At 41.3% G+C, this 26,866-nt stretch overlaps 1 protein-coding gene across 1 annotated transcript in view; it reads right to left on the bottom strand.

The window, feature by feature from the left end:
- Positions 1-22,304, bottom strand: part of LOC141937722 (tubulin polymerization-promoting protein family member 2-like) — a 64,457-nt gene extending 42,153 nt beyond the window's left edge. The window contains exon 1 of the mRNA XM_074855809.1: positions 22,242-22,304. The gene's annotated coding sequence lies outside the window, so the exon portion shown is untranslated. The remainder of the gene's footprint in view (positions 1-22,241) is intronic.
- Between the last annotated feature and the right edge of the window lie 4,562 nt (positions 22,305-26,866).

The raw sequence follows: 26,866 nt of genomic DNA, 5'->3' as shown, positions 1-26,866 counted from the left end.
TCCACTCTCAGGCCAACACTCAACAGAACCTTGCATTTCCTCTCTCCTCCCCCCACCTTCTGGTACACATAGTCTCAGCCCCCAAAATACTACAGGGGCCTTCTAAAAACTCTTGTATCCTTCCTGGGTGAGACATTCTCCTTTCTAGAAACAAACCAGGTACATGTTGTTGTGCCAAGACAGTACTCCCAGCCTCTCTGCAGGCAACAGGGGATGGTACAGGATGGTACAGGATACCAGCAGGCTAATCTGCTCCACTCCCTGGGAAGAGCCAGGCCTGAAGGTTTTACAGCCTCCAAAAGTAATCAGCAACAGTAGAAGTATCGAACAGAATCACAGAATCACAGAATTGTCTAGGTTGGAAAAGACCTTGAAGATCATCCAGTCCAACTGTTAACCCAACAGTGACAGTTCCCAACTACACCATATCCCTCAGCGCTATGTCGACCCGACTCTTAAACACCTCCAGGGATGGGGACTCCACCACCTCCCTGGGCAGCCCATTCCAACGCCCAACAACCCGTTCTGTAAAGAAATACTTCCTAATATCCAGCCTAAACCTTCCCTGGCGCAACTTGAGGCCATTCTCTCTTGTCCTATCGCTTATTACTTGGTTAAAGAGACTCATCCCCAGCTCTCTGTGACCTCCTGTCAGGTAGTTGTAGGGGGCGATGATGTCTCCCCTCAGCCTCCTCTTCTCCAGACTAAACAACCCCAGTTCCCTCAGCCGCTCCTCGTACGACCTGTGCTCCAGACCCTTCACCAGCTTCGTTGCCCTTCTTTGGACACGCTCGAGCAATTCCATGTCCTTTTTGTAGTGAGGGGCCCAAAACTGAACACAGTCATCGAGGTGCGGCCTCACCAGTGCCGAGTACAGGGGTAAGATCACTTCCCTGTCCCTGCTGGCCACGCTATTTCTGATACAGGCCAGGATGCCATTGGCCTTCTTGGCCACCTGGGCACACTGCTGGCTCATGTTCAGCGGGCTGTCAATCAACACCCCCAGGTCCCTCTCTGACTGGCAGCTCTCCAGCCACTCCTCCCCAAGCCTGTAGCGCTGCTGGGGATTGTTGTGGCCCAAGTGCAGCACCCGGCATTTGGCCTTATTGAAAATCCTCCAGTTGGCCTGAGCCCATCGCTCCAGCCTGTCCAGATCTCTCTGCAGAGCCTCCCTACCCTCGAGCAGATCAACACTCCCACCCAGCTTGGTGTCATCTGCAAACTTACGGAGGGTGCACTCGATCCCCTCGTCTAGATCATCAATAAAGATGTTAAACAGGAGTGGCCCCAAAACCGAGCCCTGGGGGACACCACTCGTGACCGGCCGCCAACTGGATTTAACTCCGTTCACCACAACTCTTTGGGCCCAGCCAATCAGCCAGTTTTTTACCCAGCAAAGCGTGTGCCCATCCAAGCCTCGAGCAGCCAGTTTCACCAGGAGAATGCTGTGGGAAACGGTGTCAAAGGTCTTACTGAAGTCGAGGTAAACTACATCCACAGCCTTTCCCTCATCCAATAAGTGGGTCGCCCTGTCATAGAAGGAGATCAGGTTTGTCAAGCAGGACCCGCCTTTCATAAACCCATGCTGACTGGGCCTGATCATCTGGTTGTCCCGCACGTGTTGTGTGATGGTACTCAGGATGAGCTGCTCCATCAGCTTCCTGGGCACCGAAGTCAAGCTGACAGGCCTGTAGTTTCCCAGCTCATCCTTCCAACCCTTCTTATATATGGGCGTTACATTGGCCTGTGTGACCTGTCCCCAAGCCCAGCACCTCCACTCTTTTCACTTAGGGTGACACTCATCTCTCACAAGATATTCTGTCCCCTGAGACCACTATGGATTTAGATGCTTCACTTCAGAAGAAATTTCATTGTGAGCCAGAAGGACAGCATGCTCCTACACTTACAGCCAAAAAAGAGGATAGGCAGAAAGAGCAGAGAAGTCTGAAGTCCTTTCCTTTGTTTCCGTTTGGAATACCAAGAATCCCACAATTCTTCTCTATGCCAATTCCATTGTAGATTGGAGTAACTTTTCCAGTTCTAGTGGGTGATCCTGGTTTCTCAAGACAGTAAGCCATGAGGTAATCCTACACTTACTGCCTGGCTCCTGCCACCACTGCCACTCTGTAGTATGGTCTCATACACCATTTTCCAAGTATCGGCACATCAGTTGTCCTTGCTTCCACCATAAAGAATGAATGGACCCACCCATCAGGCTCCAGCAAATGTGTGTAGCTGTATCTGCAAAGTATGGGACTCATGTTTGTTACTGGTAGCAGTAACTGCTTCCTCAGTGAGTTCGAACAACCTCCCCCTCCAGGTTAAATCAAATGACTCTAGTTCTCCTCAAAGATGCCAGTGGATGGTTGTGCCACACCAAAACTCTCATCTCTCAGATCATATACTGCTTGCGTGAAAATGGTGGGTAAGCTTCTGGCAGCTTTTCCAGTTCAAAATAGGCTGGGGAAAAGCAGCATGTAACTCTCTGGCAAAAACACTAGAACTATAAAACTAATGAGTCTCTACAGCTATTGCCACCTGTTCTTGGAGCAATACATGTATTGGATATATACCCACCCATGAATCTATCTGTGATTGTTAACTATAACAAAAAAAAAACCCCAACCCCAACCCACAACCCGACCCAAACCAAACCCCAGTGTTTTCTGCATAGGAGAAAGAGTGTAAAAGAGCAGGTGGGAATTTCACCTGTTTTCACATCACACTTAAGCTGGGCCTAAGCCCCTTTCATTGAAGGGAATTAAAACAGGTTAGATGTGTCAGCAGCAGCATCAACCCAAGGCTGATACCGACCAGAGGTATTGCAATATATAAAGGTGGAGTAAAACGAGGGTGAGTCAGTAGAATATATTTGTCTTCTATGCAGTGTACTAAAATTTGGCTATTACAGGACATTACACTAATACTGAATTGCTGTTCTGTACATATCATCATTCTGTACAGAAGTTTTCCATGGTGAGGAAGTCTTTATTAGGTTTTACAATTTTATGCTACATTTTTATTTCAAAACATGTCCCAGAGCATCCAACTGACCCTGTGCAGGAAAGTATTTGAAGTACATGTGAATTCTATTCTCTCCAGTAAAAACTCTGACCAAGACACTCCAGGGGTACATGCAACAACCCTTCCATATTCTACCTGGAAAAGACAAAATAGTTTGCGACTATTCTCTAACCAAACGTTACAGCAAAGAAGTTGAAAAGAACTGGAAAGGATCAGTGGAATGCTTATAAAACGGAGATTTATCTCATGACAAATGCACTAAGATTGTCTGGAATTTTTCTGAGATATTTTAAATTTTTTCCACATAATTTGTTTGTTAGTGGACATATTTTCAGAAGGAATATTCTCATTTGAAAATTCTTACATTATGATTAGAATTGCTAAGCTTGCTCTGATCTGGAAACTTTAAAAAAAGCCCTGGCAAATTACTGTTAAAAAAGTCCCCAAGATTTTAGAGGTTGAGTGGGAGGTAATCCAAACTCATCTGTAGCAAAACATGTTTAAAATTTATTTAACAGCTATTAAATGTTGAAAATGCAGTACAGGAGATATGCTGATAATAGAAAAATCCTCCCTTTTGCAAATAACAACAGTGATGAGGCATTATTGCACAAGAGAAAAAAGAAGATAAGCATTTTATCCTGGATATTTTTCCCCTTGGACAATACAGCCTTTGGGAAGCTGTGATATTAACCAAGGACTTTAAATATTGAAACTTCCAAACAAAAGGTTGTGAAAAAAGATTTGAAGAAAATATGTTTATAATTAATGATGAAGCTTGGAAGAAGCCCAACAATGAAAGCAATTCTTGTTTTCTAACCTGGAGAACAAGCTTTCTATAAACACTCGCAGTGAAGGAGATTACCACAGTAATGAAGCAAAGCAATGAAGTGAAACAGGGTACACATACTATACTTGAAAAGGTTTCAGACTTTCAGCTGTTCTCAGCCAAGATGCAAGCTATCTAGCACAGATAGATTTGGGATGTAATGTCAGTGGAAGTCTGTGCAGACAGACTTGCTGTTACATCAATACAGGTCCATGATCCCAGAATGAGCCTGCTTCCTTCCATAGGTACTCCTGGGTGGAAACATTTCTACTATCTTTCCAGTGTCCCATAAGTCAGCAACGCATAGAGAGAGGTAGCTGAACTGCAGTTGTTCTTTTTAGTGCATTTTTACACATACACTGCTAGTTCTCTGACTGAAGTTTTAGCCTAGCTATGGGAGGGGGGGTGGGTGGGGTGGGGAAAGGGTGGTTTGGGTTTTGCAAAAGCCAAACCAAAGCTGTTTCAGTTCCAGGTCCCATTTTTTCTGAACCTTGAAAGTTAAAACCTGGGTGGTTTGGATAAGTGCTTCTAATTCTAGCATATCTCTATTTAAAATAAGAGGGAGGATTTGTTTTTAAAAAGCTAAAACTAGGATGGTCTGGAACGAAGTCTCCAAAGACATTTAGGGAGGATTCAGATAAACAATTCCATCCTCCCCCCACCCCTTATATGTCTCATGAATTTTTATCCTATCCCTTCCTTGCTTTCTATCTCTCAGACATTGTTTGCTTCCCCTCAATTTCCAACGGAGCTTGAAATTAGATTTCTTTCACCTCCTTGTTCACAAACAAAGCTCTGAACCACACATCGTGGTGTAAGTTAACTCCCAGACTGAGTCACTGAGCTACCTTCCACCTCTGTACCTGAACTGGTTGAAACCATCCAACAAAATTACCATGTATGCCTTTTTCTATCTCACACCATCATTATTTGATTTTTGGAAGGAAAATTCTGATTTTAGTTGGACAGAAATAGAATCATCTAATTGTAATTATTTTAGTCTCAATTTATGACAGCACAGTGTGACTCAAGATAGAAACAGTATTAATTGTCACAGTTTATAACTTCATCAAGAGTTAACTTGGGAATGGCAAGCTGGCAGCAATAATTCGTACATTGCTGCAAACTGTGTTTTCATCATTTCTGTTGATACTGGCAAAATGCTTGTTTTGGCTTTCTGCATGTTGCAGTCATTAGTATAATATAGTATAGCCACTCAGATATATTTAGGGGAAGGTCATTTTTATTCAACTGATTATGTACTGGGAAGTTAAATAAACAAGCAAGTTAAAGACATCAGCAATCCCACTCCTTGATTCATGCCAAAGTGAATTCTAAGAGCTGGTTGGTTCAATTAGAGGAAAAGTGAAGCAGTGATTATGTTGGTTGGAGGAAAGAGGACATTACATTTCCTGTTACTGTAGTATTACCTGGAACGCTATTCCTTGATAATGGCTAAATACATCCATAAAACTGGAGGTGTTCAAAGACAAGCTAGTGCATAGCTGGTAACTATGACATTAGCAAGATTACTCATCCTGTTCATAACAATGAAAATTTCCTATTGAGAATTCACTGAGCAGAAAGTACAGAATCATGATTATTTATTTACAGCTGTTTGGAGTGCCTTTCCAAGGCACGAAAGAACACTGTCCTTGAAAATGGTATTTGGGGGGAAGTAAACGTCCATGTTTTTCATTTTGCAAGTTTGTAACCGTAAAAGTTACAAAACAAGTCACTTTTGAGAAGTACTCATCTTTTACGCTCATTAGATTGCAATCCAGCGATGACTGAACATGATATTTAAACAGTAGTGTTTTTGCCAATGAGTTACATGATCAACACGAACTGCTAATGTTTTCTATTCTAAACCTTCTCAAAATGTCAAGTGTTCTTGTCAGCTGAGTGGAAGTGGCATAAAAGTAACTTTTGAAGTTGCTGTTGATGAGATACCCTTGGGGAACTTAGTATATATACTGAAATCATATTCACAATATGCTCTAATCTCCCCTGCTGCAAAAGGATTAGGCTCTTAACTCTCATTACCATTAATGGCAATGTAGCACAGCCTGGGTCTTCCTTCCAAAAAAGACACTGGGCATTCTTAAATACCACAAGCCTTATTTCCTGAATTTTCTCAAACTGTAAGAAAATAAAAACATAAACTAAGGAAATTGCTTTTGAAAATTTAGGCCTGGTAACCAACTCAGTTACAACCCTCATAATTGCAGCACAGTTAATTTTTATTACTTTTTTTACAAAACAAAACACCAAAACAGCAAAGAAATTCATAGTTGTCTGAGTCTCACTGGCTGTAGCAGACTCACTGTTTCTTCGGTGCCAGTTTCTTCAGTGAGTTAAAACATCAGAAAAGGTAAGAAAGACACTGCATTACCTGAGGTCCTTGTCAAGCATGCAGAAGACCTGGGTTCATTCCCTGCTCACCCATGGTTATCACATGTGATCATGGACAAGTCATACAGAGTTATTTCCAATAACATACTGAGGCAAAACTTCTTCATGCCTGCCCAGAGACCTTGCAGCCTTGTTCACGTGCCTCCAGAGCACTGTTGGCACTTGCTGGGCACAGTTGCCCCTCGTTGATTTTTATCTTACTGCCCTAGGAAGGACCATGGGCTTCCAGGCTTTTGCCCAAAACCAGTGCTGATGGTGGTTGTTACACTGTTTACAGCAAAAGCCATGAACTAGTTTGCTTCTAAAACTTCAATGAAGTAAGATCACCACCAACACTCTATTTCCAGGACCATGGGTCTTACATGTCGACACATGTCAAGGTAAGGTATTTTTGGACTCTCTTAACTAATGAACATGGTTTTTTACTCAACATATTTTCCAAAAGTCTAGTTAGACAGGTGGATCTTTACCGGTTACTAGCAAAGGGACTGTGTGCTTGTAATAGGTGTTTGGTGCTTAATCACACATACATGAGATCTTTTCCTCAGAAAGTGCCAAAAAGTGTGCAAAAGTCTCTGTTCACTCATTGAAAAGCAAAACTGGTATTTATGCCGTTCTTCCATACACAAATGTCTGATTGCAAGAACAAATAGTATTTTGAACAGGGAAAACTTAGTTTTCAGTTTCAGCACAGTCAATCCAGAGTAACTACAGTGGCACGTAATTTGGCACAAAGCATAAGTGCGCATGAAGATGAGCTTTTATACATGGCACTTCATGGATAAAGTGCAAATAACCATAAAAATCATAAAGCAGTGTAGAATTTGTTATGTATTTTATTACATCTGATTTTGTATCCACATTTTTTCACTTGACTTGTAGGAAACATTAGTTAGGATATTGGTTCCTTTAAATAAATATTTCAAAATTTGAGTGCTTTCAAATTGCTAACTGCTCATTGTCATCATTTAGCAACACTCAGTGCTAATGTCTCTATAACAAGTAATCCATGTCTAAACTGGTTTTCACACCACTGGAAAGTAAAAGTTCAAGGATGCTGGAAGAACAAGTAGGCCTCCAAAAACATCTCAGGGTCATTTCACATGTTTGATCACATCTGCTCTTGTAACTACGTTATGCATTGCTGGATTTAAAAGCCTGTTTTCATGCAGGTAATATCATACTTTACAGCACAGTAGCCTCATTTACATTGCATTCACAAACATAGCAAGTGGGTTGAAAAACACACAGGGACATTCAGGAACTAGGTTAACCCACATCCAGAGATATCCAGAATGTGGGTTAAGTACAGGTAGAAGAGTACAGCTGCCACATCCAGGTCAATGAGATGCATCTGGGTTCCCAGCCCATCCTTGCCTCAGCTGGCTTCCTCTGTAAATCAGGCAACTGGGCCAGTTGGTGATGCTGCATAGCAGCTCACACTGCAAGCAGGGCACTTTTGCTGCTATTAGCCCTAACTGCTTAATACAATCTTGACAGTAGTAAAGCCGGGCATTTTGCAATACTGACCCACTACCATGAAGTATGAAATTAATCATTAGAATATCACATGAGGTAGGAGCTTTCTTCATTGGTAACAAGGATCACAAAACCCTCAGCAAAGTACAGAGCCATAAATGCAGCAAAAACCATCTCACCAGTATGAATTTTTAACTGAAACATCAGAAGCCAGGGGACTGACTAGAAGCAAGAGGCTCCTGATGATTGTATGAAATAATAATAATCTAATGCTCGTAATTTTCAGGTGTTTTAGTTAATCTTCACACACACCAACAAAGAAAGGCAAGACAATTCTGTCTGTGATGCATGGGACTATGAGGCAGCAAGAATATGGGGTCTGCCCAGGGCCAGCATGAGGAGTCTGGAATTCCTGGCTGCCAGCCCCATTCTCAAAATACATCGCTCCTTTCTAGAGGCCACAGCTGCTCGTTTGTTCTCTGACACTTACAGAGCAACTAAGATTATTTCCATTGAAGATAATAATCTGTCCAGTCCGGTGGGAACAAAATTGGGTCATAAATGTTTAAGCTGGTTTGGTTTCACTGAAGAGTCCTGGTAAGCTCGTATTTACACACAACACTGTAATTAGCAGGTTCAAGTTGACAAGCAGACTGGCACACCATGAAGGCCAGGGCAATAGCACAAGAGCTGTGTGTTCAGTTCTATGTTCTGCCACAAGAGTGGCCGATCTTCTCGCCTGGGCAATTCCTGTAGCCTGAAACACAGCTGAGAGTTATACACATGCTGTGAATCCTCCCATGCCATCACCAGAAGTGTGTGCATCATGCAAGGAAAAGGCAAGCATTTCCCCAGCCCATGACTGACGCATGTGCCGGAGACATGTGAAAGCAGGTGGTCTTGGGAACAAAGGATTCTTCTAGGATGCATGGACATCCCTCTGTATTTCAGTTGTGTGATGGGCTTGTTTGTCGCATGAGAAAGGGGACATTGTGAAGTCACAGAATCCTAGAATTGTAGAATGGTTTGGATTGGAAGGGACCTTAAAGGTTATCTAGTTCCAACCCCCTGTCATGAGCACAGACACCTTCCACTAGATCAGGTTGCTCAACGCCCCATCCAACCTGGCCTGGAACACTTCCAGGGAGGAGGCAGCCACAACTTCTCTGGGCAACCTGTTCCAGTGTCTCACCACCCTCACAGTAAAGAATTTCTTCCTTATATCTAATCTAAATCTACCCTCTTTCAGTTTAAAACTGTTACCCCTCGTCCTATCACTACACCCCCTGATAAATAGTCCCTCCCCATCTTTCCTGTAGGCCCCCTTTAAGTACTGGAAGGCTGCTATAAGGTCTCCTGGAGCCTTCTCTTCTCCAGACTGAACAACCCCAACTCTCTCAGCCTGTCCTCATAAGGGAGGTGCTCCAGCCCCCTGATCATCTTCACAGTCCTCCTCCAGACCCACTCCAGCAGATCCATGTCTTTCTTATATTGGGGGCCCCAGAGCTGAACACAGTACTCCAGGCGGGGTCTCACGAGAGCGGAGAAGAGGGGGAGAATCACCTCCCTCGACCTGCTGGCCACACTTCTCTGGATGCAGCCCAGGATACAGTTGGCTTTCTGGGCTCTGAGCACACATTGCTGGCTCACAGTCAGTTTTCCATCTAGTACTACTACCAAGTCCTTCTCCACAGGGCTGCTCTCAATCCACTCATCGCCCAGCCTGTATTTGTGCTTGGGATTGCCCTGAACCATGTGCAGGACCTTGCACTTGGCCTTGTTGAACTTCATGAGGTCTGCACAGGTCCAGCTCTCCAGCCTGTCAAGGTCCCTCTGGATGGCACATCCCTTCCCTCCAGCATGTCGACTGCACCACACAGCTTCGTTGTCATTGGCAAACTTGCTGAGGGGGCACTCAACCCCACTGTTCATGTTGCTGACAAAGATGTTTAAAGATTTTAAACACAGTCAGTCCTAGGGTGAGTGGCAAAGAAGGGGGCACAGACAGGAGGAACTGTCCCTGCAAGCAGGATCCAGATTTGAAGCCCCAGGTAGGATGTCCCTGTTATGCTCTGGTCTTTTTGTGAGACTTTGGGCTAAAGATAAGCATTTAACTTCTTCCACAACAAAGCTACTGAAATGATTCTTCTTTTTTTTTTAAGTGGGATGTTCACCAAAATTTGATCATTTTAAAGCAGCAGTGAAGCTGGTGGATAGTATCTTGTGACTGCAAGAAAGACCACCAGTGTTTTGGACTTCCAGCAAGTTCCTACACAAACAGGACAGAGGAGCCAGTAGCCATGAGCCACTGACATTTTTCTATCAAGAACAGTAGCATTGAAATGATGACCCTCATTTCTGTTGAAGAAATTTGTTTTTATTACTGGTGGGGTTTTTGTCCAGAGGTAGGCAGAGTGAAAATAGATGTCAATCTGACTGCTTATTACAAACAGTTTTTTCTCCTGCCTCTCATACCAGATCTGGCCCTTTCTATATGTCCACAGGTCATAGTGAAATGCCTATACTGAAGCAATCTTCAGTTGCAGGCTAGCCATTTTTGTCACCCTTGCTGTCACTGAAGAAATACAGGTACCATGAAAGATTAATCAAGCCCACCTAAGAATCCAAAAGTGTGTCAAACAGCAACTCTGGGTCTTGTAATAACATACAACTAGCATGTAAAGCCCAAGGCATCTGTACATTGACAACATGGTTTAATCCAGTAATAAAGTAGGCTAAAATGATTATTATAGCTAATAGTGTTTTTAACTGAAGTGAGACCATAGAAAAGAAGCTACACAAACATATTGATTTCAGCTGTGCCTCCCTGACAAGTCTGTATAGATTTTGTTATTTATGGCCCATTTTTCCAAAAAGAACCGAAGGCTCACAAATGTAGAAATCCCTGGTTGTATGAAATGGATGGCTGTGCATCAAAATGAGGGATTTGCATGTTTAACTGCCCATATTTGTATCCTTCCTCCCAGTTTGCATATGCAAAGATCAAGATTGTTATATTTATCAATGCATAAATGAAGGGAGGAGAGATAAATGACCTGGTTTGCAGAGGTGCTGAGCAAATGCAGTTCCCATTTATTTCAACTGGAGTGTGAAAAACAGGCCCTAAGTGACTGGCCCAAGCTCACACAATGCATAATTGTCAGTGCCAGGAAGAAAACCCAGAAATCCTTCCAGTCTAATCCTCCCAGTCTAAATCCTTCCCAGTCTAAACTCTACACACAGTCTTTCCCAGAAAAAAACAAACAAACAAAAAATGGAAAAAATCCACCCTGTACAACAGCCTGACCACTCTCTTATTCCTACCTTAGCTTGCTAAAAGAATAAAAAAAATGGGACATGAAAAACTCCTGCATAATCTTTAGCAAATAATGCCAAGTAGGGCAAGTAAATATGTGTGAAGCATTGCTCACACACCCAGCAACTTGCATGTGTGTCACAGATGGTTTTAGTGAAGAGCCAAAAAGAGGAGAGAAAGGAAAAGGAAAACAAGTTACAGTCCAGATAAAGAGTAAGATAGGAAGAGAGACAAAGACATTTTCTAGTATTAAAAAAAAAAAAATCCCTTAAAAATGCTACAAAAACTGATGATAAAAAAACCATAGAACCATTCCCTCTCCTTGATAACGTGTAGGCTAATCTCTACATAAATAGAAATAACAGCCCTTTGAAATGGCAATGATTTGCTTGGAAAACATTCATTAAAAACGTCCTGCAATTATTGACTCTATCATTATTTCTTGGCAGCAGCTGAGTCTCACTGCATCTTGTGTTGTTTTTCCAATGAAAAGCAAAGCATTGTTTGGAAAAAAAAAAACAACACAAACAAAAAAACCCACAAGGACATTGTATTTGAAATGTGTGCTTGGTGACATGGAGCTGATTGCCCAAAGGAATCAGGATACATATATTTGTATTATTGTACACGTGAGTAGCTTGAATCATGTACTGCTCACTCTCTTTGTTTGGATTATGCAGCTTGGCTGGGCAGCCATCCAAAAGATTCACATTAAATTCTAGCTATATTCAGCACAAAAGTCATCTAGCATCAGAGGATCAAAGTTACATCAACCAACAAGCACTAAGGAATTGATAAGCCACTAAAATTAGGTCATCTCCTAGCAGCTGCTTTTGATGGATGAAGTAGAATTTAGCCTCAGGTTTTCTATTTAAAGATCTGTTACAGCATCTTTTCCTGCAGCTACAATGAGAACACAACAAAGTATAATGCTTCTGATTAAATGTTTAATCATTACTCTTTACTCTTCTGATTGTTTCTGCCATGGCACAGATTTACTGCACACGCTATTTGCAGCTTTCCTAGCCCTTTTTACACTGACATAAAATAGTCAAGATTTTTAATTCCTAAGTTGTAAAACCTAAGAGATGGTTTTTAAAAAATGTGGATAAAAATCTTGCAAAGCTGTTTACTTACCACACTTAGAGAGATAGACTGTCACTTACTGGAACTGAAAATCAATCTCTATGCAGTTATCCCACTTCTATGTCCACTAGAAGAAACACCGCATCACTAGGAACTGTATGAATACCATATGAAGTACATATCCATGCATAAGTACATGAAGGGCTATATAACTTTTTATGAATTTATTATTTTATTTGTGGCTACTTTTTGGGAAATTATCTAATTAATCTAATCAACACACACAAAGGTACTTGCTAGTGCACTAGGCTATCTTAGGTCACTAGTGACTGGCATTATGATTGCTAGACAGAGTACAATAGATGCCCTACCAAGACATGCTTGTGATATCAGAGTAATACAAATGGTGCCATCATTAGCAGCTTTAGAAGAGAGCCCAAAAGGAAATAAACAAAACCCACTGAATTAGTTTCATATGCACAGAACCTGCCCTTGATCTGTTCAGAATATGACCGAGGTCTGATGGTTGCAGCCTGTGTACAACACTGTTGTGTCATCATCTGCATAAATGAAACTAACACTGGACTTTGTTGTCAGGTTTTTCAATATGACATCTCTCATGTCTGTTAAAATTCCTAAAATCTAATTTAAATAATCTTAAGAAACACAGGATGGGAAAAGAAAGAATATCTACCCAATGGAAAAGATGAAGTCAACAGTTTTCTGCCTTTACAAGTCAAAAAATAATGGGGGAGAAAGACTGAAAAATATAGTACATGACAGTGTCACGTAAGACACATAACTTAAGTTTCTACAGATGATGGACATGTGTATGCCACTCTGTAGCAGTCATACTCTGTGCTCCCTTGTGCCAGTCCTGTAAGTGGGATGTTGCTGGATAAGTTTTGTAAGAGGTGGAAACTCCTTGTGCTTCCATTCCAAATTTGCTGTGCCCAGTCTTTATTACTTGAGAAAGCAGCATTATGCACTGTAGTTAAGTCTAGATCTAGCTTTTTCCAGCTACATACCTCTTTTGCAATTAAAAACCTAAACAGGCAGGGAGTAGAGTATGTAATACATCTGGAGTAGACAACACATGTGAAACTTTTTCTTTTCAAGAAAGAACCTTTATGAGCAGAATGTAAATGAGTTTAATTTATCAGTGGTTCTTATTACTGCAGTCTACTTGGATCTCAAGCTAATCAGCCTTCTCTTTTGCTCAGGGCCTCAGAGAAAAAGCCAGCCAGGGACCCAGCTTGTAGGTGCCTATCTGGCTCATGGAGTAGGACATCTGGTGAGATGGGGATGCTTTGATGCCACATAAATTTCTGACAACCTCAGCTGAAGGCTGTCTGTCATAACATCTGCTGTCTTACTGTGCTATGACCATGCTTTTTTCCTATGCATTGAGCATAGCTGTTATTACACCATGTAAATCTTGGGATTTCAGTTTTAACTGGTCTAACAAGAAGTGGGAGAAAAGAGCTTTTTCTGCCCTCTAGCTGCCCTCCTTGGCTCATCTTAGCATTAACATCCTTTATGTTCATTTGTTTACTAACAGAGTTACCTCATCATCTACTAATAACTGTGTGCTCAGGGCAAAACTGGCCAAAGACGCCAGAACATATGAAGAGTTTGCTTACTTTGTGACACTGCATCTCCACATTGATTTGTGGAAATAAACACAATGCCCTCTATTGTTAAACAAAATACTTGAACCCTTTTCAGTGGAGCAAGGCCACATATTATCACTAGGTCCACAAAGTTAATTTCACTCAGAACAGAAGAGAATAGCATTTGCAGGAGAAATTGTATTATCCTAGTCACTTTTTCTGGCAGTGGCTCTGGTTTAAAGTTAAACCTATTACTGAATATTTCCTTCTTTACAGCTGTGCTTATTCTTGACAGTGACGAACACTCACAAATGAGAGTGGGAGTTTAGTATACATATTATCCTGAGTCTGATACTAATCTCAACCCAGTGCAACATTCCTTAACCCATGACCATCAACTAAACCTTGACTGTTCAAGATCTGATCTGAGGCACTTTTAAAAATTCCAACTGGCCAGTTTATCATTTGGCAATTTGAAGAATTACTTTTTTTTCTGCTTTTGCTCTGCAAAATTTTTAGTTTCAGAAATTTGTTTCTTTTCCACTCTTTTTTCTTATGGTCATTTGAAGCAACAAATTGTGTGATGATCAGAATTTAGGGATAAGAGTATCTGCCCTTCTCTTTTATGCTGCTACCAGCTTTATCAAATGTCAATATCCTTGAAAAGTTAAATGGGGAAAGAAATGAAATGCTGAAAAAAAAAATTCCTATGAAAAAAATAATTCAGTGCAGTCATTTCTCCTTTTATTCCACTTAGTGATTAAAAGGGGGAAGGGAAATAACCTTTCCCCTTCCCTCTCCATATTTAGGACATCTGTTTGGCATATCTAGTTTCTAGTTTTGATAAAATGCTGTGTTTGTAAATATGATCATTATCACTGTTATTTTGATAAACATTATTTTGTTACTAAATAAAGTGAAGAATAATTGGAAACAGATCAAATAACATTTTTATAAGCTATCATCCTATTCACCAGGTATGAAAGCACTAGTGGTTGTAGATCATCTTTCTTGCCCACACATGGTTGCTATGCATTATGTTCCAAAACACAAACGCACAAACCTACTGACAAGAGTCGGCAAGAAGAGGGAATTTGTGGTTACTGGTCTTCTTAGATGAGAGGACCTGCTTCTTTTAGGCCTTCTTGTCTATGTCATAAGAGTTGTATCATCCTATCCATGTCTTCTTGGAAGGGCAATGTGTCCTATTTCCACTTAAAGGTTGAGGGTTTGGCAAGGAATGTTCTGATCTTCTAAGAGTGAACAAATGTTGTGCAAGATCTCATTACAGAGATCCCTGCTTGCTAGCTTAAAAATCTTCACCAGACAATCACTGTTTCTTGGGAATGCTTATGAACTGAGAGGAGCTTGTTACTTATGCAGCGTGCAGTACACTGTCCAGATATAAAAATCAGCTACAAGAGGGGAAGAGTCTTTATAGAAGAAAGGGTCATTATACACTGCCACATTTTGATGGGTCACTAATCTAAGCAAGCCATAACGAAGATTAACGTAGGCTGACAGTACGAGGTTTGGTTTGTGCTCGTGTGCTCTGAGGAATCAGCCATGACAGCTGTGTTTCAGAAAGCACTGTTGTTGTTTTCCATACCCATGAACTGCACTGGACAAGAAAACTGTGAAAAGAATAGTAAGACTCACAAAATCAAGCCCTTGAATATGAGCAAATTAAGCAATGGAATTAAGGTTTTCCACTGCCGCTTAATTGAGGCTCCGCCATACTCCCCAAGATCAGTTCCTGTGACCATGTTCAGTTACATATCTCATGCCCACAGGCAGGTACATGATATAAAACATGGTCAGACATTATCCTACTGGAACCTTGCCTTACTTCAGTGAATGGGCAGTTACTTGATACTTATGTTTATGTTTATCCTACTCACTCAGCATGGGACCTCAGGTGTCATTCACTGCATGGTTTTTCAAACCCTACAAGCAAAAGAGAATCTTCTTTTTTGGGGGCTTTTATCTGGCTTTTACAAGGTAGTATGTTCACATTATTTTCTGTTCTTTTTTTTCTTTAAAGAAACCTGAACACAAAAGTGAGATATCATTATTACCATTTTTAGATGCACAAGAAGCTGTGTTTCAGCAAGAATGAAGTCAAATTTGTCCACACTGTAAGCTAATTTGAGGGGCCAGTTTGAGATGCCAACTACAGATCTCAGTACTTGATAGCACTCTATATTTGCTGAATATGGTTCTCACTGCCATCAGTTTCTGCTGTGAGGGTTTAACATTTCTGCAAATCAGATCAACACCTCTAAACATGGATATTCCTAAATCAAGAACCTACTCTGCTTCCCCACCCATCCAGGATCCTTCTCTTCACCTGCTATTTCTCACCCTTTCAGTGACTGTATTGCACCAAAGCTGCTGTCTTCCCTTTCCTACCAGGCAGTAAGATTTGGATTCTGGGAAGGACAGCATCTTTACTTTTGGGTCTAGTTTCAGCTCCAGATAAGTGCTGAGGGCAGCAATTTCATGGGAAATTTTCAGTAAGAAGTCTTTCCTTTGTGGTTTGTGTATGTGCGTCTATGTGTGTGTAGCAGAGGTGACTGAAGTAGAAAACTATGATTTTCCCTTGCCTTTACTTAGCATCTTGTCTATAACCCTCCAATCCTGTCTTCTTTTCTATCCTGCAACTTGTTGCTGAAGGTATAGAGCCCACCTTGGTGGCTCCACCCCCTTTAACTCTTCCCCTGCTGCTTCCACAGAGATTTGGGCTGAGGCTGCCCAGCTAGGGCCAAGACCCATAATTGTGAGTGGTTTAGAATGGTATAGTGAGACTAATGTGAATAAAACCAAGAAAAAAGAAAAACGTCCACTGAATAAAAAGGAAAAAAATATTACTGTCAGGAATTTATTAAAATCTGGATCAGATATCCAAGTGCAATGGTGGAAGACCCACCATTTGAAATCCTTGAAACTCAAGTGGACAAAACATCCATTTTAGATGTGCTCCCAGGGGATGATCTGAATGCATCATACTAGACTTTTTCCATCTAAGATTTCTAGGATTAAAGCTTACTCTTGTAATGCTGCCAGCAGCCTGTATATACTTTGCCTAGCTGCAGTGGTCAAGAAAGGTACACTCACAGCTCTATCAAGGCCTTTCCCACTTACTTGCAATAGCAATAATGACTATACAAAATATTTTACATCCCTTTTCCTTGCAATATATAGCAATTATTCTGTCATTCATGAAATGTACATAAATTCCTTTTCATATGTAAATATACCATTTGCTTCACAGCTCTAGCCAAACAGTTGTGCAGTTCTTTGTCAAGAAGATAATATATTTAATCATGGAGTGCCTTGTTTCCATTGTATTGAACAGGTGTTGTTTAATGGCACAGCCATTGTAACATTATATTCATTTATTAATGTGAATGTAACGAACATATTGTAGAGACATGAATGTCCTGGTCTCATGGTTAGGGTTAGTGGTTTCTTATGATGTGGTACGTGTAGGATAGTGGCTTAGATTCATACTGCAGAGAAGCAGGAGTTCATTATAGCAAGTCCAAGTGATGTGGCTGGTTTTGGCCCTTGTTCACTTTTGAAAAGCAGAGCATACATGAAAGACTTCATTGAAAATGTGCAAGTTATTCAGTGTGGTTAATTCTACATTGGCTTCACTCCCACCTTCTTTCAAGACTGTGTATGTGACCGTGCTTTCCGAAACAGCAAAACCAATCTGCAATAGATTCATGTTGCTTTTGGATATATGCACAATTCCCAGTATCCTATTTCATGAAGTGACCTGTCCTCAAATATGACAGAGGAAGTCAGTAGATCAGCTAAAACTATGAAACAATGCTTTTTTTTGTTAGGGTAGCTATGGAAGCTCTGTCCCTTCATTTACTCATTTTTACACACACTGACACATTTTTTAAGAGTTACTGCTCTGAGTGTTCCCTACTTAGAATTGCAGCTCAGCCAGCTAGCAAGGTAGCTACAGTTGCACTGGCAAATCAGGTGAGTAAGTGGAATAACTAAAGCACCTGATTTTTCTTATTGTGTGAAATCACCCATTTAGTATCAGCCCTCAGGGGGCCAGAATTCACAAATGCAAGTAAATGCCTACAGTACCCATTTACTTTATGCAACTCAAGTGCCTACTTCAGCTTGTTTGGACACATGTCTAATCTTCTTTTTTTTTAAGTGCTTTATGCTAACTGTGATGCCCTATATCATCATTATGCAGCGCATCAGAAGTAGTGGGTTTTTTTCCTCCCTTTTGGAAACATTGCCTTTAAATTTCATGGTATGCACTTAAGTGATTGTATTAGAGAAAAGATTAATAAATGCAACTAAATCTTCACCTCTGTACTGCACCTTCTGTTATATGACATATCTTAGCTTTTGTATTGACTGGCAATTAAATAACCTAATTTTGTTAATCTCTATTTCACTTCCATCCATAATGCTAACTGGCCCTTTCACAGCACTTTCTATCAGTCAGCCACAAACACTTTCATAGTGAAGCAAATGACAGCATCCCATTAATGATTTTCATTACTGCTTTCTGGACGCTGTCAGTTCCCAATGTTTTACTTTTAGTGGAGGGCCCAGAAAAGAACAAGGTAGCTAGGAAATAAAATCAAGTGTTAATATTATTAAAAGATTTTCTGCACTCTTCTCCCAACTCTTGTTTAAATTTTAAAAAGAGATTGAGCAAATGCCCTCATGAAGTCGGCCAGCTTTTCTTCTTGCTTAGACTGAAAAACATATTGGCCTCATTTTCTTCTCAATAGCACCAGCTTTGCAATCTTCCAGCTCCAGTTTCAGCTGAATTACTTCACAGTTACAACTGAGTAAAGAAGAGGACCAACTGATTCATTATCTGCTTTCCAATTTTCTTCCATGGGGCTTGGGATCAAGACAGGGAGCGTTCAATTCCAGCAGGAGGGGAAATCACTTCTGTGTTCATGGTTGGTCACAACCTGGGCAGAGCGCAAAGGCGCCATGCACTGTGATCCCTCAGCCCTGCAAACTCTCAGCCTGGATGACTGTGCTTTGTCCTGCCATGGCTATAGAGGACAGGGGAAAAATTTGGACCCTTATTTGATCCACTTCGCTGATTTGCTGTCTCCTGTTACCTCAGCTGTAGCCATCATGCCTTTGCTTTCAAACCAGGCTCTATTCTACACCCCCAAACCTCTTACTGTGTTTTATCCTCTTAACTCAGGCAACAGCATCAGCCTTCTTGTCCCTCTCATTTCACTCCCTCTTCCCTGAAGATCTGATTTCTTCTATGAAAACTGATTTTACTGAGCTGCCTCCCAAATCTACCACAGGTTGGAGAGAGAACAGAGGACTCATCAGCCAAGGACACACTGGTTCATTTTGTGCTGTAACAGTGACATCTAGCACAGATGCTCATACAGTGTTAGAGGTTCCCATCTTGGCCCAGGCCTGTCTGGACACCATACAAGCACATCCTGAAATATATCCTCTTCCCAAAGCAATTTATCTGTCTAATAAGCAGGACTGACAATGGATTTGTCTTGAGTGGGGGTGGGGGCAATTTGCCTACTGTTACAAAACAAGAGAGAGAAAACTGGGAGCAAAAGCATCTTTTGATGCTTTTGATCCTGACAAGCCACGTCAGGCTGTTTTATTTTGCTAATTTTTAACTGAATTTGTTATTAACTAGGATGAATTTTATAACCAGATGGGGACAGTAGCCAGCAGCTAGTTGTGACAGACCACACACCCTTCCTAGCAGCCCTGCGGCTGCTGCTCCCTCAGAGGATGCAAACCACAGCTCTGAGGATCAGATGATCGATTACACAGGTTGTGTTATCACCTCTTCTCTTTGTTGATACCTCAGCTTTGTCACCCACCACCGGAGACCTCAGGACAGGTTTTGAAGTATGTCTGTCATGTAAATCATTTAAAAATCACTCTCTTTGGGGTGAAACTGACAGCACAGACATGTTTACCTATAGGATCAGTCTGAGGAGACACCAGGGATGGCTAAATCCATGCATGGCCCTGAGTGGACCTTGCTCAGACATCTTTGCTATACAGACTTGAAGGCTAAATTATGACAGTTTTATACCTGAACTGGAGCTGGAGTGGGGAAAAGTAGTCTTCCCATCTCTCCCATAGCAAAGATAGTGTAAAACTTTTGACAGAATCCTCTAAACTAGCTGTCCTGTGAAATACAAGCATAAGGCATAGCAGGAGGGCTTTTTATTACATGCCAGTTAGAGACACATATGCGACATCACACTCAATATTCATTTTTTACACATTGCCCTTCCACCCACATCAGGAGATTATACTATTATCTGCAGCAAGAGCTTTTCTTACCTGATGGAAAAATGTTCTGATGTTGGCCGTGAGAAACACTGTTTCACTACATATGGAAGTGAAAAGAATGTATTCTTAAATGAACAAAAAGAAATCCCTGATCAATAGAAAAAGGCAAACAAATTCTGTGTCTGTCAATGATACTAGCCAGCTTACCCTGAATTGTCAGCAATGGAGCTAAGAGCAAACTTTGGTCAGTAACTATGGTGCATTTTATCTTACTATAAACAGAATTGCTAACATGCAAACTGATACCCCATCACAGCTGCATGAAAATAGCAGAGCAGCTAGGTAGGGAAGACAGGTGATAGGAGGTTTTCCAGAAATAATTGTCCTTAAACAATATAGGTTCTCTGTGCAAAAGCTTTCTATAGTGGAAGATCAGTATCTTTCAACTATTGTTTCTATAACACTATTCTTCATTAATAGAATAAACCTATTAATGTTGCCCTGCAACATCACTTCAATGATAATAAAGGCAGTACACCATTTTAAGAAAAAATTCTGTGTCTCCAAATTCACATTTTTCATGCTGAAAGGAATAACATTGTTAAAAAGAATTACTACATGCTTTCAGGAAACTCAACTTTTTTTTTTTTTTTCAAAGACTTATGAATACTAAAGAAAGCTTAAGCATCTCTGCAGTAAAACTAGAGCCTATACAGCTGAGGAAGGTGCAGTGATCTGTGACAATATAATTCCCTCTTTCTAAAACTTTGACTGTGCCTGAAGTGATGGGACATATATGGGTACAACGCAGCTGTTGTACAGTCTCAGGCAAAGTGCAAGGGAAAGTTAAGTCATATGGGTGCTAAAATGATGTCACTAAACATAGCTACCATTAAATTATTTTTAAAGTTTTAACATGGAAACATGATCGTACTAGTCAACAGTTACTGGACAGACCAGCTGGGAGGATCCACTAGCAGCGTAATTCAGGACATAGACATTCGACACATTGCATATGAACTTTAAAATAAGCAGAGAGAGGGGCAGGATTCCAGAATTATTTTTAAAAACAATTTCATAACAACCTTCTCTACCATGCCAGCTACTCAGTGCTTCAGGACACTCCCTGATAAGTGCTGTGGTCTTGCTATCATGATCTCACCGTGAATTCTCATTATATAATGAGCTAAAGAAAAAAAAAAATCTTGTCATTAAATTGGAAAAAAACTTTATGTTCTAGACAGAAAGAGCACTAACAATATATAGTGTGTTTTCCTCCATCAACTTCCTAAAAAACTACTTGCTAAGAAAACCATGGGATTTACTCTTTCTGCTTATTTTGTTTGCCTGCTGACAGTTGCCAGACAGCATACAGGCTAGAACGGGCCAGAATGGAGCAAATGGCACAGCAAGATTTTCTACAGCAGCACTACACCTGGCACGTTTAGCAAGGGAACTCCGAGCAGAGGGTGTGCTGTGCCAACACATAGAATGAGGGTTTGTAAGTGACAGGACTCCAGAGCAGAAGTGTTTGTTTGCAACATCTACCATTACCTGGAGCTACTACTATGTTGTATTGTGAGAAGAATACTTAAGACACAAAGCACTTCTATGTTTTTTAAGTGATACTAATCAGGTTTTGTTTACCCATCCTCACTCTACAGAATTCTAGCTAATGAGCTATTACGTTCCTCAAATTATGCAACACTCCCACAAAATCTTTCAGATTACAAATGGATTTTTTCCAGGCATCATATTGCCATGTGGCCCTAAATTATCAACTGACCTGCATTAATCCAGAACTTCTGAAAAGTCATTATGCAACATAGCAACAGAGCTACAGTAGCAGAGGTTAGTCATTACCATGCCCCTAACTGAAGTGACAGCACTAAAATCACATTAGGGAAGAGTTTCAAAAGGCTACACCTACTGTGTCTAAGTAAAGAACGTAGATGAAGTGTTAATTGAAAGTCAGAGAAGTAGCAAGTTATGAAAATAAGATTAGAAGAAGAGTTACAGAGGAAAGAGAGACTCAGCTGATTAGAGAGAAATTATTCATAAGACCAACTGCTGTAATTTGGAAAAAAACTCCAGAAGCAGCCAATTTGATATTACCATACTTATGTTAAATTCAACACAGTGAGAGACAATTAGTGAAGATGCTAAATCCATACACTGGGGAACTCACCAAGGGATGCTGACCATGTCTGACATTTAGGATAAAATGCCATGAGGTTGCACTGTTCCTTTTACTTGCCCTCTGTACTCTTCCATTGTTGCCTGCTGGTGATATGCTCAGAAGGAAACCTGAGCTGCCCTGAACAGTTATGAAGTGTCATTGTGTTATAATGGCATGATTAACTTACATGTTTCAAAATTATTTTTGGCAGCCATGTGATAAAAATCAAAAACTCTGTGTGTGTGCACGCAAGCACATTATATTCAAGTCACATGAGCAGCAGGCATAATTCTGTCCCAGAAATAAATGTACTATCAAGGCTCAAGTTTTCTAGAAGTGTTTTTCCCCATCTGATGCTCATTTGGGCAAAGAGGAATCAGCTTGTCTTACTGGAAGATGCAGCAGCAATTTGCAGTAGTATGCCTGCCCCCCACCCTCCAACTTTTAGCACTTTCCTAGTGCTGCTGCACCCCTATGTACAAACTAACCATGGTGCTAGGAGCAATTCGTACTGAGAGTAATTCTTTCTCCTCGTCTCACCCTTCCTCTATCCCAGCACCCAGATTAGTCTATGATGGAGTATCTAGCCTCAACACAGGACTTCAGAGGTGCAGCAGGACTGAAGCAGTGCTCCGTACCGTAAGGACAATGCCATTCCTAATGCAAATACAAGGTGTTTGCAAACCCATCTGCACCAATGCTGAGAAGCCCAAACTGCTGATAAGCTTGCTCTCAGGCAGTGTAGCATCTGTAGAGAAGTAATGGAGTGCCTCCCAGGATTACTCTTCCCCATAGTCTCCGAGTGTCCTTTAGGTGATGGACAGGTCAGGAAAGAAGAGCAGTGTGAAACAGCAATGACTATCAGCTGCCAAATCTAAGGCAGGTGAGTGGGGCAGCATACTACGGACAAACCCCAGTTAACTTCAAACAAGCTAACTCAGGTACCAGGAGCACTTTTGTCCACAGTGCCTGGAGCCCTCTGCAGGCTACTCTGCTGCTCCACAATCCTCATTCAGAAACATCCCCTCATTTCTGGCAGAAAAGCAAAACAACCAGTGGCATTTGGAAGCTGTTTTCCTTGTCATGGCCACATATACAACAACCTTTGTGGATGTCAAGAATTTGATGGGCTTGAACAGGTGATGATCTCCTCCTGCAGTACTAGCAGATGAAGACTGAAAGGACCCAAAGAGCAAACCAAAAGGCAGGAGTGGAGAACACTGCTGAGTTCCAGGACCTTGAGGAAGGAAAATATTTGGGGTGGCTAGGACACATGGTGGGTGAAGGTTTACAGAGAAAGAAACTGTGTAAACTGAGGCCACACCTTGATTACTGCATCCAGTTTTGGGTGCCTCACTACAAGAAAGACATTGAGGTGCTGGAGCACATCCACAGAAGAGCCATGAAACTGGTGAAGGGCCTAGAGTACAAGTTCTGTGAGGAGAGGCTGAGGGAACTGGCGTTGTTTACTCTGGAGAAAAGGAGGCTCAGGGGAGACCTTATCACTCTCTACAACTACCTGAAAGGAGGTTGTAATGAGGTGGGTGTCAGCCTCTCTTCCCAAGAAACAAGCAATAGGATGAGAGAAAATGGCCTTAAGTTGTGCCAGGGGAGGTTTAGACTGGATATTAGGAAAAATTTCTTCACCGAAAGTGTTGTCAAGCACTGGAACAGGCTGCCCAGGGAAGTGGTTGAGTCACCATCCCTGGAGGTATGTAAAAGACATGTAGACATGGCACTTAGCTACATGGTTTAGTGATGGTCTTAGCAGTGTTAGGCTTACAGTTGGACTCGATCTTAAGGGTCTTTTCCAACCTAAATGATTCTATGATTCTGAGCTACCTAAACATTCTGTATGCTGTACCTGGTTGCTGCTGAGTCATTTGGTGCCTTTGAGTAAGTCCAATGTCTGTGAAGAAGGTGTCTTGGTTTCTTCCCTTTGAAAGCAGAATAATGTTTACTTAGAGGAGTAAACCTCAGAAACACCAAAAGCCTGCCCTGCACTTTGAAGCTCACATATAACATTTTACCACACAGAGTCATTCCCTTTTCTTCTGCTACTGCTTTCCATATGAAAAAGAAATTATTCTGCGAACACTAACATGAAACCTGGTTGCTTACAGAGGCCAAGTCTTTGTCTCATCAGCTTGCCTTCCCAGTCACCTCTGCCCAAACCTGTCTCCTCAGTCCCTGCTGTATGCACAGAACAGTGTGTGCTGTGCTAAGGACCCCTGTGCTGACCACTTTAGCTGACACCTATGCTTTACCTGCCTTCCCCTCCACAGACGCATTGCCTCTGCCTCTCTTCCTCTAGACAGAAAGCAGTTTTCACAAATCTAGTCAAAACGTAATTATCTCTAATCCCTCTTCAAATCCAGTTGAAGACTGAACAAGCTCACAAGCTTGTTCAGGGGACTAGCAGACAGACTGATGAAAAAGATTGCATAAGCCTCATTTTCTTATGAAACCAAGCTACAGTAGAATTAGGAGATTCAACATGGTGTTCTGCAAAGATTGTAATTCATCCACCTTATACAACTTATTATAGAGCAACATTATTCAATTTACACAGCAAGACAAAATATTACACAGGAAAAAGAAGGGCTGATCCCTCATTATAGTTGGCCCAGGGGTCATGAACCTCATTATGGGTCTTGTAAGCAAATAAAAAATTTTAACAATAGCATTGCAGAATTTCAATTATAGTTAAAACCTACAGAAAGTTGAATAAACAGACTCATGATTTGGATTTATCCTCAAATCACTATAAAGCTAAGCTCCACTATTTTAACTAACTAAAATTAATCACAGACACCTACTTTTATGTTACAGGAATACTGGTTACTCTTCTAAATTTCAGTAGATATAGCATAGTCTTCCTCACAAACATTTATGTCCATACGCCCAAATGTAGTTCCCACAGTTGAGCTCCATTCTGCCACTGTTTTGCAGTGGTGTACGTGCTTTACATTTTGGTAGTATGCACACTTCAGTTTACACATGTGTAAGCTTTCTGTTTAATGTAAGTTGCTTGTTCCATTTGTGGTTGCCATCAAAGTACTTAACCTCATTTAAAACCCTAATTTTACACAGAACTGAAGAGGTACCTCAATAATATTGAAGCCTATGCCTTTCTGACGACCTGCATCCAGCCATTTTAAGTCAACAAACATGTCTTTTCCCTGACCCTTTTGAGCTTTTGTTCAAAAGTTTGAAGGCTGCTTACTGACAAGTGATTTGTTTCCATTAGAACATGCCTCATTCCAGCCATCCGTGACCATTTTGTACTCACGGCTTTATAACCAGCACGTCTCAACATTCCTAAAATCCCAGAGAGGATCTGAAAATAGCATAAGAAATGAGCATTTAAATTAAAAGCAACAGCCCTTGCATGAAGCTGCCAGGTTTTTATGGTAGATAGTGTCTTTTTGCCCACCCCCACTCTCTCTACTCCCCCTTCTTCACAGGGTTGTAAGCCGCATTTTCCATAATATTTTGCAATGCCACCTAGGGTTACATTCACTCTATTTATAGGGGCCTGTTTTAAAGTGAAACAGGTGTCAGATTGAATGAGGCTGTTGTCAGCATACACGTCCTCTTGGGGAGGGGATGGGAGGTTTACTACCTTCTGTACTTGGGGGAATCTACAGTTTGATCACTAGTCTCTCTCTGCAGGGCTCAGTGGGAGGAGGGGGAAGAGCAGAAGAACAGTGGAAGGAAAGGTTAGCTTTCTGCTGAAGCTATGCAATGCTGCCTCTCTCCCAGCTCCATGTAACAAGACCTTTTCTTTTCTCATGTGCTGAAACTGATCTGAGTGTTTGTGAAAGGGGCCAGGCAGTCTGTTCTGAGGAATGAAACACTTCAAATGGCCATGAAACAGGCAGAGCTCAGTTGAGGTGGGGGGAGCTGAAGACTCCCATTCCACCCACATCCCACCCACCCCTTTCCATACCTTGCACTTCTGGAGAACAAAGATCAGCATAATGCCTCCATGACTCTCCATCTTATGCCAGCTATGCTGTTATTGTCTCCTAAGTAACAAAGCATTAACATTGCATTTAGGAACTCTGTGAGGAAGTAAGATATTGACCTAAGTGGTGTAGCAATAAACACCAACATAAAGAGTCCCTGACCCACTGAACTCAGAGCCAGATCAAGAAGGCAATGAGTTTGAGAACAGATGAAGGGTGTGGGTGTGGCATAGGAAGATGAGGTAACACTTAAAGAGAATTTAGTGAAAAGCAGAAGTCACATCTTGTTGCTTGACTTGCAGGTTAGCCATGCTTGTTGCCTAGGCAGTGATCTGTAAGAATGAAATAGAGGCCACTAAGATATTTGACACAGACCAGTAACAGTTAATGAATTGTTGACACTATTAATAACTACCTACATCAAAATAAACTTTTTATCACACTGAACTAACACTCTAGTATGTGCCAGACTTGCTACAGTGGCAAGCAAAAGAATTGCTGCTTGTTCAGGAACACATCCAAACTACAAAAGTTGACTTGACAAACAGGGAGGACAAAGGTAATGTGATAAAAGTGAGACAGCTGATGAGAATAAGGAGAACAGAACAAAAGAAATTGTGACTGAAGCTGTCTTTTCCTGCTGAGGACACTTAATGCAGAGAT

This window comes from Strix uralensis, chromosome Z (assembly GCF_047716275.1).
Source record: "Strix uralensis isolate ZFMK-TIS-50842 chromosome Z, bStrUra1, whole genome shotgun sequence".
In the NCBI taxonomy this organism is placed as follows: domain Eukaryota; kingdom Metazoa; phylum Chordata; class Aves; order Strigiformes; family Strigidae; genus Strix; species Strix uralensis.
The sequence above is the reverse complement of the archived record's forward strand: the minus strand, read 5'-3'. Positions and strand labels throughout refer to the sequence as shown.